Source organism: Lactuca serriola, chromosome 4 (genome assembly GCF_051521515.1).
Source record: "Lactuca serriola cultivar US96UC23 chromosome 4, Lser_US96UC23_V15, whole genome shotgun sequence".
Classification (NCBI taxonomy): domain Eukaryota; kingdom Viridiplantae; phylum Streptophyta; class Magnoliopsida; order Asterales; family Asteraceae; genus Lactuca; species Lactuca serriola.
The window spans coordinates 239364064-239386523 of NC_136411.1; the positions used below are offsets into that span (position 1 = coordinate 239364064).

At 37.4% G+C, this 22460-nt stretch overlaps 2 long non-coding RNA genes across 2 annotated transcripts; both read right to left on the reverse strand.

Annotated features, from left to right (window-relative positions):
* Window positions 1-6950: 6950 nt before the first annotated feature.
* On the reverse strand, window positions 6951-8867 carry LOC145096867 (uncharacterized). The gene is made up of 3 exons (XR_013704136.1): window positions 8445-8867; window positions 7689-8215; window positions 6951-7236 (listed from the first exon to the last, which is right to left on the reverse strand). It is a non-coding gene; the product is annotated as an uncharacterized LOC145096867 (long non-coding RNA).
* A 1452-nt stretch (window positions 8868-10319) lies between these two features.
* Window positions 10320-14758, reverse strand: LOC145096868 (uncharacterized). Its single transcript, XR_013704137.1, has 2 exons — window positions 14616-14758; window positions 10320-13086 (listed from the first exon to the last, which is right to left on the reverse strand). It is a non-coding gene; the product is annotated as an uncharacterized LOC145096868 (long non-coding RNA).
* Between the last annotated feature and the right edge of the window lie 7702 nt (window positions 14759-22460).

Consider the following 22460-nt stretch of genomic DNA (forward strand, 5'->3'; position numbering starts at 1 on the left):
GTCTTCCTGCTCCTCCCGCATTCCCAGCCTTCAGACAGTTTTTCTTGAAATGGCCAGCTTCACCGCAGCCATAACTGGTCTGGGTCACTCCCAAACTGGGAACTTGTGAGATAGGTTTGGGTTGGGCTCTGCAAAACGGGACAGTATGGCCCTTCCGACCACAGTTGGTGCATTGCAATTCGTGGCAGGGGCCGTTGTGATGGAAAGGGCACTTGGGACACTTGGGCAGGTTTCCAACATAAGCCTTTGTCGGTGCAGGGGTAGCAGGAGTGGTGGCAGCATGGACAACCACGATCTGTTGGTTTTTGGAAGAAGATTGAGTCTTCTTGCCCTTCTTCTGATCCCCACGCTTCCTCTTATTGTCAGATGATTTGGGTGGTGTGGTGGTATTTGGTGGGGTTGTTGCTGGTGTGGAAGGAACCTCATGATCAATTAACCTCTGGGCCAATTCCTTGGCGCTGTCAAAGGTCGTAGGGCGTGAGGCTAGAACGTTTCCTCGATACGGGGGCATTAAACCCCAAATGTATCGTTCAATCTTCTTGCTCTCCGAAGGGATCATGTTGGCACACATAGTTGCCAAGTCGCAGAACCTGGCTGTGTAAGCTATTATGTCGGTGCCTTTCATCTTGAGGTTCTAGAGTTCCTCCTCATGTTTCTGAATTTCACCCCTAGGACAGTACTCCCCTCTCATGAGGTCCTTCAGTGTGTCCCAGCCCATGGCGTTGGCTGTTACCAAATAGAGTGCACTGACATGACCGTTCCACCACGTCAGGCCCTATTAGTGAGGGTGGCAGTAGCGAACTTTATTTTGCTCTCCTCGGGGCATGAGCACATTTCAAAGACAGCCTCAGTTCTTTCGAACCACTGAGACAATGCTAGAATTCATCTGGTCCCATCGAAGAAAGTGGGTTTGTAGTTCATGAATTCCTTATAAGTACATCCCTACGTCCTTTGATGGACTTCACCAAGTCTAGAGTTGCCACCGCTCACATCACCAGAGTTCATTTGAGCCATGGCTACCGTCATAGCTGCGGTCACAGCTATTTGAAATAGCACTGGATCGAACTGCAGAGGAGGAGGTGGTGGAAGAGGGGTTTGAGTTGCTGGTCTGCCTCTGGTTGGGCGCTTGCGAGGAGGCATCTTTTATTGAAAGTTCATAGAAATGATAGCAATAGTAAGAGTCTATTGCAAGTATGATAAGAGTGTTTCATGGACTAAATCAACATAGTTCAAAATCAGAGAGAGAGTCACAGCAATAGAGTAGTTAACTGCCAATTACTAGTATTAATGATGTACTACAAGTTCGGGAAAAGCGACCTAACAGTAGGTCTTACATCAAACCAAAAGGAAAATGTTGGCAGTCTAGAGGCCTAATTAGAGTACTTTCAAATTTAGGAATGTTTACAGACAAGTGCTCTACTAAGCTTAGAAAGAAAAGGCTAGTCCTTAAACAAAAGAGTGAGATGATTTGACATCTTCTACGGGCGACAGGCACCCGTTGGGCGAACCCTCAGATCAACTAATTGACGCATAACTTCCTGAAGATGTCATTCATGAGCCCTTTGACGTGCTCGGAGTTCCCTAACTTCAGCTCGGGATGCAGCTAGTTGTTGCTGCAGAGCCTCGTTGGTCCTCCTTGCCCTATCCATAGCTTCTTCAAGTTGGCGGATGCGAACCGTGTTGAGGTTTGAGTTGGCATCCACTTCTACAACTCGGCCAATGGCTGCTTGGCCTTGCTCGACGTTCCTGGCAATCCTTCGAACCATGATGGGCAGGACTTGGTCCGCTGATCCTCCCTCTCTTATGTTGTAGAAACTTCGATCTCCATTGTAAGGTAAAGGTTGACCCTGCTCCTCGCTCCATCGGTTCAAGGTTATTGCCCACATGGGACTGGGACCCTGAAATGTCGGACGGGGGTTGGGGTTTGGAGCTTCAGGGGGTAGGTTGTTAACTTCTGGCTCGGAGCTGGAGCTATCGGAGAAGCCTTCAGTATGATGATCATCCAAAGGGATCGGGTGATCATCGTCTGACTCCTCATCGAGCCATCCTCCATTGCCCTGGTTTGGATAATACGGGTCGCCTGGATGATGGAAGCCAGCCATGCTATCTACGCGAGAAAGGGGGAAAAGAAAGGTTAATAGACGTACTAATCTAGGATACTTATAAGATGAATCGTTATTATTCGACCCAATGCTTGCGTAGTGCATACCAATTACATGCAACCGAAGCAAGATAGTCCTTCGAATAAGCAACCCTAACTTCAGATCCTCAATCAAACAAGAACAGGAAATGAAGCAAAGGCCACAGATTCTGATTCTATAGCGCCCTAGTCACGTGTAACCGTGGTGTATCCACTTAGCAACTATTGTCCTACTAGTAACGACCCTTTTAGTTAACACATACGTGGTTAGTAGTATACAGAATACTCCTATAATATCCTTATTCTAACGTTATTGTGATAGTGTTGGTAAGTTTTTAGACTTGTTGCAACACCACAATCACTCTTAGGCACATGCTAGTCACTCATGGATAAATGTAGTTGATCAGGCTACATTCCCCCGGATGTGAGTATATGTCTCTAAGCTTAATTATGTTGTTCAACAATCTTAATACTTTTGTTTTGTTCTAGTATGATACTGACCCTTTTGTAGTGGTGAGTGGATATATATATATACTTAATTAAATATTTTTAGTATTTAGAAGTATATATTCTTGGTCAGAGTGTTTTAGTCCCGAAGTGTTTATAGTTCGTATATCTTTTATAGGTTGATATACTTGATTCACTATAAACAATGCTCTGATACCAATCTGTCACACCCCAAAACTGGTAACGGCGGAATACGTTCTGGGGTGGAGGACGTCATGTACAGTATCATGAAAATTACATAATATTAAAAACAAGCGACAACAACCATTGCATATATATAGTAAATTTAATTACAAACGTGTTCTGTAAAGTTTCATAGACACCAAAAGTTTAACAAAATAAAAGATGGGTCTTGTATGTGCTCCATCTTCTCCAAAAGCTGCACCTGTACCTGTCTATCTTTGACCTGAGGATACAAGTTATTTTGAAAACGAGTATCAGCACAAAGCTGGTGAGTTCATAAGAATTTAGTGTCTTTGTTGTATAAAATTTTTTTCAAACTTATAGAATAAAAACTGAAATTTATGTTTATAAGTAGTATAAATCCCTAGAAAATCCTATATTTTCCAGAAAAGTACTTTGTAAGTTAAATCCTTTGAGTTGTGTGTAATCATTATCATTAAAAATCTTCAGTTGTAAAAGTACAGTAATAAATCTCATGTGAGTAACATAGGTGAAGAAAAGTTATGCCTGTTAACAGTAGTAGTAGTGCAAACTTCCATTAGTAATAGATATTTACTTACTTCAGGATGTTAGCTTAGACTTAAGTCTTAGTGTATTATGTTGGATAAAGGGGTAACCCTTCAGGTGACCAGACTGAAGTGATAATAGAGAACCTGATGACCGTCCCGGTCATATGTAGTGTAGTGATGTCGTGCCACCCCTGAGGCTAGTCGGCTCAGACTGTAGCTAGCAGTCGGGATGTAATAGTGTCTGCCCCGTATAGATCTATACATGTAGTGTTTCCTTCCAACCGGAAAGCCCTGGTCACATGGTGTAAGCGCAATAGAGTGTCTTATAGAGGGATAGTGTGTTATACTCTGGATTCGTGTATTCTTCGGTATTATGATATAGTAGTCTTTTGTATAGTTCATAGAGTGTTCCCTTATACGTGTATTAACTTGTATTAATAGCCGTTATAGTGAGTATAGTAGTAGTAGAGATAACGAGTAGTAGTCTTAGCTATACCTATTATAGCTAACTAGAGTGTATGACTTCCTGCCTTTGAATAACAAAGGTATCGAGTGAGATGAAGACTTTCATATCTAAAACAAATATATATGATATATAACTAAGAAATCAACGACAGTTCGACGGATAACATATACCCTAAGACCACATCAAACAAGAACAGGAAATAAGGTGAGCTGTTGGTCCTAAGTCCTTCAAGCCTTACTTATATAAATATATTAGTTTAGATATATTTTAAAAAGAAAAGTAATTTAAACACAGTTTTAAAAGCAGCTTAATAACAATTTAATCTTAAAAATGCATTTGATAATCAATTAAAACAGTTTTATTGGAAAACTGCTAAAAGTGTAGGAAAATCCCCTTTTAACGATAATTTGCGAATCACATATGATTTAACGATAAAAACTTGTAGCATTTATACTTGTATCCCCCCCGCTAAAACATGTAAAAACATTTAAAAGGTTCATTAAGGGGTATGAACTCACTTGAAATCAATAGATCGGTGGAAGTGTCGGATGCGCGTTTGGTGTCAAGTAGAGACTTGTACACCCTTTATGACCCTAGAAAAATACGAAGACATATGTTTACAAGTAATTAGTGATTTAGACCCTAATTATACACATATAGTCATCCTGATGTGATTAAAGGTCTTTGGTTGAGTGCTAGAAGACTAAAGGGTTGCAAGGAAAGAGTATAAGACCTCAGCATGGTGTTTACTCTTCTAAAACTCAACTTCAGTGAGTTTACGGTTAGGGGACCTCGTCCCCGATGATTTTACGGCCGTAAACTCATGGGAGGAGTGTAAGTGAGTGGTTTCAAGCTTTTGGTGGTTCTAGAAGTGGTTCTAAGGTATTATACAAGGTTATAGGGGTGTTTAAGGTCAAAGGAGGGTACTTCCTTGGAGTTTATGGTCCACGGACCACTCCTTGGGAGTTTACGGCCGTAAACCCCATGGTTTACGGTAGTAAACTCTTGTAGACCTCCGATCTTTGATTCCAAGGCTCTAGGCTCAATCCTAACATGTTCTAGTGAGGGTATAAGGCTCTTTAGGGGACTTAAACTCTTATTTGGCATATTTTAGGGGAGTTTGCGGTCTAAGCATATGCTTGGGCCGTAAACTCTAGTTTACCCCTCAAATGTTGATGTTTAGGTGTTCCATGTCCGAAATAGCAAGTCCCTAAGCCATATCTTAAGCCTAAAGGTGATTTGGAAGTGTTTTGGGCTTGGTTTGCAAGGCTAGAGGGTGTTTACGGTCTAAGCATGTGCTTGGACCGTAAACCCTCTTTCAAGCCCCAAAAATTGATTATTAAAGGTCCAAACACTTCTAGGTTAAGTCCAAAGCTAGTTTCTAGGCTTAAGGGGAAGAAATTTGGCACTTTTGGCAACATTTTAGGTGTTTACGGCCTAGGAAGGTTCTTAGGCCGTAAACTCCTCCTTTATAGCCTTCTAACATGATTTTCAAGCTAAAACACAAATCAAAGGTGCCTAGAACAAGTTAGGGTAAGAGAACTTACGTTTTGGAGGCGAAAACTTGCAGTTTTTGGATGAAATCGGGCTTGAGGAGAGAGAGTAGAGGGAGAAGGTGGGTCTAGTGTGGTAAAAGGTTTCTATGGAGTGTTCACTCTCCTTTATATAAGGCTTGGGTGTTGTACCCGGTATACGACTACCCGATACTTATGTTTAACGAGGTTTAAGCTTTTTACCCGGTTAAATAGTCGTAATAAAAATAACTTTTTCCAATTAAATGTAAATGATATTTTACGTGTTTTTATTTATCTTGTCACAATGAAATATAAATAAATAAAACATTTATTTATTTGCCGACCCCAAATTAACGGAACTTTTATAAAATAGAATATTCCATTAACGGAAACGGGGCATAATAACGGAATAAACTTTGGGTTGTCACAGATTTTGAGTGAAATAGTGAGAAAATGACTAAGTTTTCGAGGGAATATATATATATATATATATACACACACACACACTAGTCGTTTGTCCGCGCAAAGCGGCGACAACGAATAGTTTTCGGACAACAATTAACTCATTTCAATGAATAGTTTTCTTGCAGCTATCATATCAAACCATAAACATCATTAAGTATTAACCATGGTACAAAATATTGATAATTCTTTAGTTTATACAATCCTCAAACAATGTCACTTCCTTGCAAATCGTAATTAATCACTTTCTTATAAATTGTAATAATGTTAACTCCAAATAACTATAACATCTTAACTTATTCCGAAATTTTGAAATGTTTGATGGGTTGTGGGTTTGTAATATTCAACGAAAACAATGGTTAAAAATCAAAGTATATTTTTAATGATTCAAAATGAACATACATTTTTGTTTTGGATTAATAACTATCGAACATTTTAAAACTCAAACAAATAACTTTTCCCAATTTTTTTTAGCCTTGTAGTATAGATAATTCATGCTATAAAATTTTATAATTATCTACATAATATGATAGGACTTGTTCTATATTTATTTGTTCAATGTTGTATAATATACTTTCAGTTCGTGATTGTTTATTATGGTTTTGTTTATTTGCAAGTATTTAGAATCATTCTTGGTAAAAAATAATAATAACTGTTAATGTTTAATTATATTTTCATAGAATAGCAACAAGGATATTCTTTTGTTCAACTCGCAATTTACACCAAAAATTGTTCTTAATTTGATAAAGGGTAATTTTAACGATCTCATGTACTAATGGTAATTTCAAACTCATTAATCTTACATAGCTCCAAGTTGTCAGAAAACAAAGAACCCAAAGTGCACGGGTTCTGAATTTTTCAGAAAACAACTATTATTAAAATTAAACTAAACAATAAACAAATAAAATATGGTAAACATGAGATACAACCCAAGAACCAAATGACCAATAGTGTACCACACACATTTATTACCAGCAACTTATACCCGTTTCTCAACAATTTGGTTTCATTCTTAACCTGGTTACTGAAAACGGATATGACGCTATTTTTTTTTTTTACCAATTTCATATTTCAAAACTTCGATTTGCTCCTTTTAAATCATTTAATTAGATCTAAACCATATATACCTATTCAACACTAATGTTCATAAGTAAACAATTCAAATGGAGTGATATGAAAAATTAATAAGCTTACTTTTAAATACATCTACAAGTATAGTAATCATCCATTGTTCTCCTAGGCCTGTTACAACCTTTTTCTACTACTAAATTTGGAGGTGGAAAAAAGACATCCAAGCATTATTCGCTTTAAAAATACCTCAAAGTTCATGGGTCCTTTCCTTTCACACACACGCACATATACACATCTTTTATTTGATTTTGAAGAGTAGCAATCACCATTATGTCAAATACATTGTATAGGAATATTAACAGTCGGATGCCTCAACATAGTCATCTGTATTTATAGAAGAAACATAAAAATATTACTATGAAATTATAATACAAATTTACATGGCTAGAGTATGCTTATGGTGATAAATATGAGAATTTTAATTTACAAAAGAAAACCATTATCTTAAAAGTGAATGTGAAAAAGGTTTAATTGTTTATACCTCATTCCAAAAAACAGTATTCAAAAGCTTAACATCAGTAGGCTGCTAAAGCCATATCACACCCAAGTAAAAAAAAAAAAAAAAAAAACACCAAAATACAAGGCTTTTAAAACAAATGGAATGGAATAACAAATTCCAATTCTACCAGAATCCTTGAAGTGTACATTCTATTACAATCGATAATATAATGACCAGGACGAATCATGAAGCATGTTGACATAAAAGAACTTATTACTATGATATATGTAAAATTACCCAACTACCCTTAGCTTTAAGCAACAAATTAGGAACTTACTTTCCACAGAGCATGCAAAATTAGTTGGATATCTTTCCTGGAGTTAATTGCCACTTGTTCACAGTCATGATTATTTTCCAAGTTCCGCCTTGAAAGTCATCACTATTCATGAAACCAATCAACTGAAAAGTATGCATCACCTTCAACATTGTAGGCACGTCCATTACCAAGGGTCTGTGATAAATGAAAACATCGATAAGAAATGGGAAGTATAATAAATGGCAAAGTACTTTCATTTCATATAATTTTTTCAGTCACTTCAAGGAACAATAAGAAGATATATGGTTTAGCATATTAATGATTTGGGGTATGAGATCTGAAACACAACATTCAACATTAAAAGAAAATCAATGAATATATGCCATGTCTCGATGAAATTCCTTCACAAAATCGTCTACTTAATCCAACCATTCCCCCAATTTCGATCCTCTTGGGTTTCCATCTCTTCCTGATGGTGGAGACCACGGTGTTGGGTGGTTGAAGACGTAACCATGAATAGGATAAATACGTGCCTCAAATAAAAACCCCTACAATGAATTTCACAAAGAAAATCTGGTTAATTTATAAAATCCAAAGAAAACCAGAATAAGAGGAGACACAAGAACCTAAAAATCAAATAGTGAAATCGATGATGCACAGTGAAGCATTTGAGGTGAGCAAAGATGGCTATAAATGATAGTTAAAGCTAGGATTTCATTAAGAGAAAGATCACTCAGAGAGAGAGAGAGAGAGAGAGAGAGAGAGAGAGAGTCTTACCTGGAGGGCGGCGACCGGAACAAACGGTCGTGGTGGTGGTTTCAACTTCATCAGATTCCTAAAAATCCAATAAAAACATAAATTACTAAGAGTTGGTATCAATAAAAGAGATAATGGTGGTAGAGACGGTGATGTATGGTGGTAAACATCATGTTTAGGGTTTTATAGCCAGAGATAGGTGAAGAGAAAATGGGAGACGATGAGGTAGACAATGGTGATGTGTGGTAAAGGTCGTGTAGTCAAGGTGAAGGTGCGATTGTTTTAGCAGTGCAGGTGACGATGTTGGAAGTGGTCGATGGTGGAGAACGTGCAACAGGAATAGGAGTCGTCTATCGCTAGGGGTTTCAAGGTATGTTTTCTAAGGATTCAACTAAATAGGAAAACATTTAATGGGATGGATCGATAGAAATATTCCGAAATCTTAGGATTCAACAATAACTCCGATCAAAGATGGCACTGGGTCAAAAGTCGGGTATCTATGCACTGAATAGATGTAATTAATGCTTAACGTTTTGTACAACTTAAATAACTTTTGACAAACTTAAAATAATAATATTATTATATTTACAAATTGTTGTATCTTATGAACGTCTTAAAAAATTATTATTATTATAATCATATATATATATATATATATCGGTTGGGTTTTCGGCCGGAGTAGAATTCTCGGCCGAAATCTATTTTCGGTTAGAGGGTTCTCGATCTAAAAGAGGTTTTTGGCCCGAGGGTTTTCGCTTCCAAGGGAAAACTGTGATTTCTAAGTGTATTTTATCCAAATATTTATATAAAACCATCATTTATATAATTTAAATTGTACTCTAACACTCATGAAATAACGAATTTAATAAAACCTCCAACTTTATTTATAGAGTTTGACTTGAAAAATAAGAGGTTGTTACAAGAAAAGAAGAGAAAGAAAAGGAAAGCAAAATTTTATTTTGTATTTCCGAGTTGGAGAAAAGTGGAAGAAAATTAATTATTTTGTTATTTTTTTTCCAAATCCTCCTAAATCGGAAGGGAAGTTAAGAGGGAAAATTAATCCACTTCCTTTAATAAAATTCGGAAACACCAATTTCATTTATTTTTTCTTTTCATTCACACCCATTTCCTTTCTTTTTTTCGTTAAGTTGAACTCACAAACAAGGTGTTAGTTTCCCAAAGTCATCTATCAGTTGTCATTATAAGCCCGTAAGTTCTCTCTTTTTTTCTTTTTGCAAATTGATACCCAATTAGATTAGAAGTTTTTGGATGTAGAGTAGCCTAAAAGTATGGATTATGGAATCTAGAGTCATAAATCATATAATAATCAGATTTATGGTGTTTAATATAATTGATAATAATGAAGCCGACTATCAAAGGTGCCCAAAACAACGGCTCCATGTGGATTATCTCAAAGCAGGGAAAAAAAACGAAAGAAAATACACATAATTTATATATATCAAGAATCATATTTTCCTTGGTGTCCTCAAGCAATGGTATACATTACGAAGGCCTCTCTTGGCTTAAATGGAGAGTAGAAATTCATAAACAAACAGTAGAATTATTTATTTTCTCTATAACTTAGTTCTCTTTCTTTTACGATTCCTTTTCTGACTTAATTCCTTTTCTCCATAACAAACATGGCCTTAAAATACAATTATGAGAGAGATGACACGAGGATGGTTGATAAGGGCGATACTATGTGTCTATGTGATGGGATAGAGTACATCAATTGTCTATTGAAACATTGAACTCCAAAAATATTGTATGATAAGAATAACTATATAATTCAAACCTTGATAATTAACTTTTGATGTTGATCAAAAACATAATTGTAAGTCCCAAACAATAAACCAACTAGTGATCAACAATAAAACAAATGATGAATCAAGCAAATTAGATCAAGAAGAAAGAGCATAATCAATCCAAAATGCACACGATTAAGTATTCAATGAATCATTTAGTACAAAGGATCTTCAATTAGCAACCTGACCAAAAACGCTCTCTGAGATCTAGCAATCTAGGACCCAATTGATGCCCCAAAAAGAACAAATAAAACCTAACAGATAAATGCCTAGCACAAACCAACATAATTAGGTCCTAACAATCTCTCCCTTGGTTTGAGGCTAGCTTGAACTAATGGCTTGTCGACGATCATCACATCTGAACTTCCAAGGGCACCTGCCCACATCCTCTTATTGATAATTTCACCAACCATTCCAGTGAATTCTTTAGCAGCGATCTCCAGAATATCATTGTTGACCACAATTTGATGTTTCACCAAAGTACGAATATCACGCTCACCGAACTTCAGGAGATCCTTCGCTTCAAGAAGACGAATAACCCCAGTCGCGAGCTTGATGACGGCAGTGGCTGTAGCCTCATCAAAAACCCAATATTTCATATTAAGCAGAGAACCGTCAGGTGGTTGCTGAATAATAGGAATTTGATTCATCTTCTTAATGGGAGGCGACATCACATTCTTTATGGTTCGGTTGGTGTTGGGATCAAATACGCCCTTGACTTTCTTGACAAAAGAATCTGCAGTCTTCATCCCATCTAACTTTCTCTTCACTTGGTTCTCCAAGAAGAGCTTAAAATCAGTCCCTCGAGGATCATTCGATGGGTTGTGGAAAGGAGCATTAGAAAGTTCCGTAAGATCTACTTTAGTCCAAGAGCAAAAATCATTTTGATGCTTATAATACTCCACATTTCCACTGTTCCTTTTAACTACCCAGATGTTCTTCGTGTCGAGAAATCCCCACCCCTTTATTCCCGACCGATCTCTATACTTGGTTTTGAACCTCTTTTTGCCAAGCTTAGTGACACTCAATTGCGGACGATCTCCACGGATGTTTTTATCGGAATTTTTCATGAAGAGCAATTTCATTTTCCTTGAGATTTGACTTGCCTCTGAGCTTGTTTCAAAATTACTCTGGGATCGGCTGAAGCAGGTTCTTTATCAAAACGGTCAACAATACGAGTTCCACTAGTTTGGTGAGAAGCATCTTGTAAAGCTGGAGCAGGTACACTTGGAGATGTATCGACTTCAGTAGGCTCGGTTACAGATGTTTTGAACTGGTCGCCAAATTCACTGATTAATTTGTTTTTCAAATAAAAGTATCCAGTTGAGAGAGCACCAAAATTAAGTTGCAGATCAGAAATCTTCCTTGACTTTTGAGCATTTTCTCTCTTAAGCTCGGAAACTCTAATATTCAGAGTTCCAATCAGTACGTCTTGCTCAATAAGCTTTTGATTTAGAACACCAATTGCCTCTTTGAGCTCTAAAATGGTTGGATCTTCGTTGGTTGTGATTGGTTGTTGAACAGTTTGAGCTTGTTCCCTTATAAGCACTCCCGGCCTGGGATCAGCACGTCTTCGTTTTAAAGGCGGCTGGGAGGCTTGAGTCTCACCCAGATCACGGTCAAATGGAGTAATAATTGGAGAAACAACTGCTCGGGGAGGAATCTTCGCAGTTGAATCCAGTTGAACAATGACTTCACCATTTGAGCGAGTGATTTAGACGGCAGCTTGAGAATGTTGGAGTCTCCCTCAGTCTCAGGTGGAGCACTCACGTCATTAACATTATCAAAATCAAAGAACGAACTAGTGTCATCATTATTGAGCTCAAAATCTAACGTGAAATCTTCATCATTGAAACCCATTGCATCATCTCCTTCATCAATCCCTTTTCCTTTCTCTTTATCAACATTATCAACATCATCATCATCATCATAATCATCAACAACATTAAGACCAGGCACATGTTGCTCTGCCACAATTGCTACTTGGGAAGTGACATCAGGAACAACTTCAAGCTCAGAAACGGAAACATCCTCATCTTCATCATCTGAACCATCTTTTGATTCAGAAGCTTCTTCTATCTCAGCAAATCTACCAAACTTTACCAAAGGGCTTGTTCCCCTAAAAAACAACCTTTGAGCCCTTGCGATTCTGCTTCATTAAACCGAAAGTGTTTGGACCTAATGATTTCAATTCCAAAGTTTCACCTTTTCTCTCCAAATATGGATATTAAGCATCAAAAATCATTTGAAGAAACCTTGGGTACATTAAGAATATATCATTTTTCTTCCATTGTATGTTGCTCGTCATCTCATTTAATACAAGCTTTGAAAAATTGAAGTCCAAGTCCATGATCAGAGCAACAATGGCACCGATATATGATAGAGAGATCTCATCCGCTCCTCCTTTTCTGCCTGAGATGCATATAACGAAAGAGTGGGCAAGAAAGCGCCAGTAAGGAGGAAGTAGCTTCTTTATTGTTGGAGGAAAAGTTCCTTCATATCTCATTCTTTCAAGAACCTCCTTTATCTGATCAACAGGAATTTTAGTTGGGAAACCTGGCTGATCCCCAAATTGAAGAACTTCTCGGATGGTTTGTTCAGACACAGTAACTTTTCTCCCTTTGACAACTGATTCCACAATGCCTTCTCCATCTGCTCCTTCTTTGTTGATGGAAGCCTTATCCCAAAATTCACCCACTAAACTTTTGTAGATGACAGGATTTGTTCGAATTGCATGAGTGAGCCTGCAATTGTTTAACCCATAAACCATAGATTTAAATTCTTGATGGCTTTGAGGTGGATCAGACAGGCATGCAGCAATGTTGAGATGATCAGAGAATTTCAAATCTGTCATTTGTCTGCATCAAACGAGCCAAGTGAGAAAATCAAAAATTTAAACAAATAAGATTAAATTTTCTCAAAACATTGATTTCAAATCTGCCTTTCACAGTTAAGTATTCACTGGAGTAATTTGTGTCGGTCTGTTTCAGTATTTAAATGGTTTTTGCTGATTGCTCTCATAATCAAACAAAAAAAAAAGTTAGAGTGTTATATTTGAAAGTTAATGTCAGATTGGTTGAGGTGGAGATTTTGGTGCTCTAGTTTGTAAAATAGCTTGTATACTTTCCTGCTGCCCTAGAGTTTTTCCAATTGGGTTTTAGGCATTCAATCATTTTATTTTCACATAAGTTGAAAATACTTTTTGATTTTGTTTCATTAATTGGAGTTTCTTTTGGTGTAAATTGATCGTTATAACTAACCACTACATATTTGGGGATGCTTACTTAGAGGCTCTCACTACAAATGCTTTAAGTTGCAAGAATGATTGTGGTATGTATTATCATGTTTTAAAAACGAAAAAACACAGGTTATGGTGTGGCTGATGTTAATATCAAGGCTTTAATGTGGATGCATTCATATTTAGTCAAAAATCAATAAAGTGAAGTTTCTTGATTTTTTTAGTCTATTATGTTCTTATAAACTATAAAGTTCATTGTAATAAGTGGTATAGCAACAATGATTTTCCTATAAGTCCATTGTCATAATTGGTGCTGGTCGGTTTTGGTTTTCTCAAATCTCTTAGTTCATTTTTGTTTAGCCATTTTGTTGGTGTTTTAGTTGCTCATGTGCTAATGTGGTCTCTATTTTTATAGTTTTGGCATCTTCAGATGTCATGTACTTTTGTTTCATCATTGTACCACAAGGTTAATTAAACAAAAACATTTAAAAATTTAATTTACTCGATATTAGATTTTCCCAACATCATCTTACCTATTTTTTTTGTATTTGAAGCCTATTTTGTAATGCCCCTATGTATGTGTACTACTGTATTCAGGATTCTCATTTGGATTGATATGGTATATAAATATGAGAATAGTTTTTTTTTTTTTTTACAGTTTTATGTTGTTCTATAAAATCCGGGCATGATTAACTTTGGGCATTGGAAACCTATGGACTATCTTCCCCTTGAAAGCAATTAAATCATGAATGGGGTAAAGGTCGGTGTAGACAAAAGTCCATTCTCGTGTACCCGCTATACAAAACCATATTTTATGATTATAGCATCGATTAAACAGAACAAACACGTATCCAGATATAGGTATGAAATAAAACCATTCTGTATAGAAACAATTTCAAATAAAACCAACACAAAGATGCTATTAGGTATCAAATCAGACACAATTCCATACCGTGGGAACCTAATTGCAGAGGTAATTGACACAGAAATCTAAGATAGTGGTAATAGAAGGAGAAAACAGCAGAGGTATGAAATTACTTTCAAAAGTTTGCAATTGGACACCGCTAATTGCAATTGCCGAAAACATCTAACAGATTACAAAGCTCCGATCAAGCTCCTATCAGACGTAATGAAAAAACAGAAGCATACCTTTGTTGGAGATGGAGATAACAGATGTCGCCATTGGAGATGGTGGCAGATCTAGGTCGACCCGAAAATATGGAAGCTCTCGATAGCAGCTCCCACAGAGAAGAACGAAAGGGGTTGAGCGGCTATATGACGAGAGAAAGAAAAGTTAAAGGGTTATAAAGAACTATAAGGTTTTATATCGAAACCATCTAATTTAATATAACTTAGAGTAAGTCTTATTCCTATGGTTTGGGTAATTTGTATGTTTGATCTCTAATTTATTTTTTTAATTAGGAAGGTCTCTATTGTTTGTTTTTATTGCACGTTTGGTCTATATCTTATCTAAAAAGACTAGTTTGTCATTGATTTTTTAATTTATTTAAATAAACACACCCTCAACCGCACTTCCACCTTACCTTACTCCTTATCTTACCTAACCCACCTTATTTAAATAAATTTAAAAAATGAAGGGTAAAATAGTCTTTTTAGGTAAAACGGGGACCAAGCGCAACAAAAACAAACTGTAGGGACCTTCCAAGTTAAAAAAATAAGTTAAAGACCAAACGTGCAAATTATCCCAAATCATAGGGACCATTCATGTAATTTACTCTATAATTTAATTATATATTGGATTTTGATTCTTTCACTGATTTTGATTGGATTAGTTTTATTGGTTGGATATATATATTATATTATTTGATTCACATTGTCTAACCGATTTTGATCCGGTTTATTTCAATTTAAACAACTAAATATTATTGTGAAGTTAAACCCGTAATTCATAGCCTATAATTAACGAGCCACATTCTTTTGGACCAAAATTACATGAAGCGTGGATCTCTATTATCAACTTTGTATTTTGTATGCGAGTTCATGCTTTGAGGGTTTGGAATTAAGACACTCGACTAAGTGCCTTAAAAATATAAATTGTAAGCATTAAGACTAAAGTTAATGTTTTTTTTTTATTTTTTATTACTTTATTTTCTTCATCGTTTTGATTTAGGTTTCTGTGAACTCAAATTCTATTCAAAATCATTTATAAGTTTATAGGTTCGTGATCTTGTCTCGTAAATCTCCATTAGAACACAATCAAGATGGGTTCTCATTTTTTAACCTTTTTCATTTAAAGTTGAAAGATAAATTTAATTAATTAATAATATTAGCAAATAAATAAATAATTATCATAAACTAAAAATAATGTGACGGAATCTTAAATAGAATTCTAGGATGCTAAGAACGGTAAAGAATAACTAGACACTTTATAAGTTAATATAAATATGCTACATTCTAATCATACACAACAACTCAAGTTTTGACAAAATGATTCAAGAATCCTAATTCCCCTACATAATATAATTACGCACTTCTCATAAATTGGTGTGAAGATTGTGCCAAAAATTTTTTACTCATATTTTACTTCTTCTGCATTGTGTAGGGTTTTTCAATTTAGTACAAATCTTTTCTTTGACTTCCTAAAAAATTTTTAATTTTTTTCTTTGACTTCCGCTATGAAGACTGAAATGGTTCTTTAGAAGAGAAAAAAACACTCATACATCCATCAAGTCTACCGATTAAAAAGGAACAACACAAAAAATTGTTATTCATCTCTTACTCTCCCATATTCCACATGTCTTTTTGAAAAATAAACAAAACAAAGTTATTGTGCACAACCTCTCTTTCATAGATAACGATTTTTATTCAATTTCTATGAATGTAGGCGACAAGGTTAAAGAAAGTGGTTGGAGCTATCATAGGTGAGGCTTAGTCAGCATATATGGCTGGGAGGAACATCCTCGATGGGCCTCTCATTGTCAACGAGGTATGTTCTTAGGCAAAGAAATCGAAGTGGCAAATTCTACTTTTCAAAGTTGACTTTGATAAGGCCTTTGACTCCATCAAATGGAACTACATTGACTCGATACTTGATCAAATGGGTTTCGGGTTGAAATGGCGAGCATGGATTCACGGTTGTTTATCCTCTGCTAAAGCTCCGTCTTGGTTAATGGGAGTCCCACGAGAGAGTTTAACATCACGAAAGGTGTAAGACAAGGCGATCCCCTGTCACCCTTCCTCTTCATTATTGCTATGGAAGGCTTGAACGTGGTGATGAAGGAAGCATGTGATCTTGGTATCTTCAAAGGTGTGAACATACACGATACTGTGCCTTGTATATCTCATCTCTTTTATGCTGACGATGCGCTCTTCATGGGTGAATGGTCAAAGGCAAATATTAGTAACTTAGCTCGAATCCTTCGATGCTTCCATGCTTCTTCGGGGCTAGAAGTAAATTTCAACAAATCTCGAGTTTTTGGCATTGGTGCATCGCAGCTACAAGTGAATAGTTGGGCGCGTCTTCCTGGGTGTGAGCCATCTTCCCTCCCGTTTACATACTTAGGGGTGTCGGTGGGTGCTAGCATGAGGTTAAAGAAACATTGGAGTCCGATCTTAGACAGATTTAATGCCAAGTTATCAGATTGGAAAGCTACAAACCTGTCTTTTGGAGGAAGACTTACTCTCATCAATTCGGTGTTGTCACTCTTACCTTCATATTATTTTTTCTATTTTTGTTGCTCCAGGTGCAATTCTTAATGAATTGAAGAGAATTAGACGACGATTCTTATAGGGTGGCTCGAAGGACTTAACGAAAATCTATTGGGTAAGTTGGGACAAGGTATTGGCTCGAAAGGAAAAAGGAGGTTTGGATGTTGGCTCCTTAAAAGCATTCAACATTGCCTTATGTTGTAAATGGTGGTGGAGATTAAAAAAAGAACCAAACTCACTTTGGGCCAAGGTGATTCGAGTTATTCACAGACTCAACAACAAACCAGACAACTTTCTTGCTGGTAGATCGAGGTCAGGAGTCTAGTGCTCCATTGCTAATGTAAAAATCGATCTGGTCAAGCATAACATGCCTTTTAACAGTATCATAAGTGATGGGTTTTATGCATAAGAACAATCCTATGTGCTCATACAAACCCTAATGCTTGGATCTAGGTTTCTCTATTGTACATACAATGAATCCAAGACTTGAAACCCTAGATCTAACATGTATAATTCAAAATTAACATTATAAGAACAGATCTAAATGTTTACATCTTTCAATTTGCTTGGAATCCTTTGAATCTTCTTGATCTTGAGCTTAGAATCACAATTGTAACTCCTCTAATGGTTCACAAACACCACAAGCAAGAAGGCTGTTAAGAGAGAGGAGGAAGAAAAATAAAAATCAGCCCTAGGGTTTCTCTTGGAGTCAAGCATCCGAAAATTGCATCCAAGGGCCTCTATTTATAGTGTAGGCTGCTAGGGTTTCAGTCTAAACCCTAATGGATAGCTTAGTCACCAAGCAGCCCATGAAACCTTCTAGATTAGGGCCTTTGGACAAAAATATGATGGATCCCCATCATAATTTAGTTCCACCTTAGTCCATTAGGTTTCCCAGCCCAAAACTCAACTATCACACATTTGACAGTTTATGCCCCTTTATTCAATTAATCTCTTTTAGTCACCAAATTAATTCCTAATTAATTTATGACTAATATTAATCAAATAATATGATTTCTCCTTTAATATATTATTCTTATAATATATTAATAAACCATAACTTCTTCTCTCACTTTCTTAAATAACCTTGTCAAGTTGCTTTGGAGAAGGCAACCCAAAAGGACCATGCACAATCGGGTCAAGTACATACCAAATATAGTTACGGGCTTAGACACTAATCCAACAGTATCCCACTTGGATAAGTCTAGTAACTATATCTCACATATGACTTCATGATCCGATCAGCAATCGTAGCTTTTACACGTCGCTGTCAACTCTGATCAGTAACTCGTCCTTCAGATAAGGGATCGTATAATCCTTTGTTGTAGATATCATGCTGACAATACTTATTGTCAAGCATTTGTTCCCCGATCTCTGATTTGTACGACATAGAATTTAGTTGAACACATCAACTTCATTCTGACCGGGCCTGACACATAAGTCAAACCAAATCATCGAGTGGCCAGATATCGCTTTTACCCTCTTAGGATAAAAGGAACATAAAAACCTCGACTTATATGCTTTTATCATTCACTAGTTAAGTCACACACAATAATGCATTTTATAACATCAAGTTACTGATGCGTTTTCGCATTATCAATGTATAATCAACCAGCAAATAATATCCATATCTCTAGGTTTAAAGATTATATGATATTATCATCTTGAGATCACTTGTAAGCAGTGATACCAGCAAGCGCAGGTTTATTCCAATGCTCAAATCATATTCATAAGCACTCATGAACTTTGTAGCAAACCTTTGCTATGTCCAAAACCTTTTAGACAATCCACAAACAAATTCATGACACTCTTCATTCATATCTACTTCCAAAATATGAACGATTGTGGACTGTTTAAATAATCTTATTATTCAGGAAGTCAAAACATGCAAAATTGAAACAATAGATAAATAACCAACACAAGATAGTAGCTTTACTCATAAATAACACAACTTTATTTATTCATCAAATGTCAAGAACAAATTATATATTACACGTTTCTTATCTATCTAATCTAAACTTATATCGTCCTTCAGCCCAATGCTCCTAGCACGCTGCAAGTGTTTGACCCTACTTAGTCCCTTCGTAAGGGGATCTGCTAGGTTTTCTTCTGACGATACCCTCTTCACAACGAGGAGTCCCTCTTCTACCCGATGTCTAATAAAGTGGTATTTTCTATCGATGTGTCGAGATCTGCCATGATCTCCTGGTTCCTTGGTTAAGGCAACCGCTCCTTCATTATCACAGAAAATTTCCATTGGCTCCTTTATGGATGACATAACTCCAAGGTCTCCAATGAATTTCTTCAACCATATAGCCTCCTTTGACGCTTCGCTCGCCGCAATGTACTCTGATTCGCACGTTGAATCAGCTACGGTCTCTTGCTTGGAACTTTTCCAAGTCACTGCTCCTCCATTTATGGTAAAGACCCAGCCCGACTGCGATCGGTAATTATCCCGATCCGCCTGAAAACTAGCGTCACTCTACCCTCGTACCCTTAAGTCATCACTCCCACCGAGGACTAGAAACCATTCCTTGGTCCTTCGTAGGTACTTAAGAATATTCTTACCTACAATTCAATGAGCTCTACCAGGATTCCCTTGATATTTGCTGACCATGCTCAAAGCGAAGGCCATATCAAGGCGAGTACAAGTCATAGCATACATGATAGAACCGACAGTGGAAGCGTAAGGTACTCGGCTCATATCAGCTATCTCTGCCTCTATACTCGGGCTCTGAGTCTTACTCAACTTGGTATTGCTTTAGATTGGAAACTCCCCTTTCTTTGAATTTTCCATACTAAAACGCTTTAGTACCTTATCCAAGTATGTATCCTGACTAATTCTTATCAGTCTCTTTTCATTGTTTCTTACTATCCTTATCCCCAGAATATAAGCAGCCTCTCCGAGGTCCTTCATAGTGAAACACTTCCCAAGCCAGGACTTGCCTCCTGCAAGGTTGGGACATCGTTTCCTATGAGCAGTATGTCATCGACATACAATACGAGGAAGCTTACTATACTCCCACTGGCTTTGACATATACACATGACTCATCTTTTCTTCGTAGAAAACCAAACTCTTTGACCTTCTCATCAAAACAAAGATTCCACCTGCGAGATGCTTGTTTCAATCCATAAATGGATTCCTCAAGCTTGCACACTCTATTTGGATGCTTCGCATCGACAAAACCCTCTGGCTGATTCATGTACACATTTTCAGCCAACTTCCCATTAAGGAAAGCGGTTTTCACATCCATCTGCTAGATTTCATAATCATGAAATGGGGCTATTGCAAGCATTACCCTAATAGACTTTATTTTAGCACCTACTGAGAAGGTCTCATCATAGTCAACTCCAAGAGTTTAAGTAAAACCCTTTGCAACCAATCGTGCTTTATAAGTGTGCACTTTCCCATCCATGTACGTCTTCTTCTTGAAGATCCAATTGCACCCCGATTGTCTTACGACCCGATACATTATCAACCAAATTCCAAACTTGGTTGTCGTACATGGACTGAATCTCGCTGTCCATTGCCTATTTCCATTTAGCAGACTCTAGGCCTGCCATGGCTTCCTTGTAGCTCCAAGGTTCATCTAAATTTATCAGTGTTTCATCACTAATAAACGTATCCCCTTCAGTAGTAATATGAAAACCATAAAACTAGGGTTGAACACTAACCCTACTAGAACGTCTAAGAGGTAAGGACTCCTCAACGGGCTCAACAGGAGTTTCCTCCTCGGGTTGAGTGCCAGTGTTAGAGGTTCCTTCATCGCTTTGCTCCTGAATCTCTTCAAGATTAATTTGCCTCCCACTGTCCTCCTGGATTGTCAATTCCCTTTCTCGGAAAACTCCTTTTCTAGCAACGAAGACAACATTGTCACTCGGTCTATAGAAAAGATAGCCAAAAGACTCTTGTGGATAGCTGATGAAATAACACTTCTCACTACGAGGTTCGAGCTTGTCGTGAGTCTCTCGTCTTACGAAAGCCTCGCAACCCCAAACCTTGATATGTGACAATAAGGGAGTTTTCCATGTCCACATCTCGTGAGGTGTTTTGGCAGCTTTCTTGGTGGAAACTAAGTTAAGGATATGGGTGGCAGTCTCTAAGGTATACCCCCAGAAAGCTATTGGGAACGAAGCCCGACTCATCATAGAACGAACCATGTCCAACAAGGTCCAATTACATCTCTCAGCCACACCATTCAATTGTGGCGTTCTCGGAGGCGTCAATTACGAAACAATTCTGCATTCTTTTAGATAGTCGTGAAATTCAAGACTTAGGTACTCTCCTCCTCAGTCTGACCGAAGCATCTTGATTTTCCTACCCAGTTGATTCTCCAATTCATTCTTAAACTCTTTGAAATTTTCAGAAGTTTCTGACTTTTGCTTGATTAAGTAGATATATCCATATCTGTTATACTCATCCGTAAAAGTCACGTAGATGCGGCAAGCATCCCTTGTGGTGGATCTAAAGGGCCCAGACACATCGATGTGTATGAGATCCAATAGACCCTCACCCCTATCACAAGTGCCAGTGAAGGGTGACTTGGTCATCTTCCCAAGTAAACAAGATTCACACGCGTCATCGTCCCTAAGGTCGAATGACTTCAACACTCCATCCTTTTGGAGTTGGGCTATGTGTTTCTTGTTGACATGGCCAAGGTGACAATGCCACAAGCATGCTTTATCTAGACTAGTAGACGAATCAATATTTCACACATCATTTCCTAAATTATCAACAACCATCACAGATTCATAAATCCCATTACAAGTGTAACACCCCAAGTTCAGAAGGGCAAGTTCAAGGTTCTTGGTGTAATTAAGGAAGATTGACTCGGCGAGTCGAGTCGCGATTTGGTCACATGCTAGGTGACTGACTCGACGAGTCGGCGGCTAGACTCGGCGAGTCCGTGCTGGAATGAGAAACCCTAATTCCTGGGGTTTTCACCCTATATAAGGAGCCTTAAGTCCCACTCCAGCCTCTTTAGCACTCCCTTTGACGTCCAGAAGTTTTCCCCATCGATTTCAAACCCTAAATTGAGAGTGAGAAGGATTTAAGTGTGTTTTAGAGCTTGGAGAAGAAGGATACTTGAAACAAGAGTTGGTGAGATCATAGAGGAGCGAAGTGGATCTGATTTCTTTGCTTGTTGGCATCAGATTAAAGGTAAAAAGCTATTGCCTTGACTTTTTGTGCTTAGATTGTTCATGAATGAAGTTTTAGGGCCAAATTGCCATATATGAGTCTCTTTTCGAGTATTGGGTTCAGATATGTGGTTGCTACTACAGATCTAGACTGGTCTTGACTCATGAATCTGGAAAGTGATAGC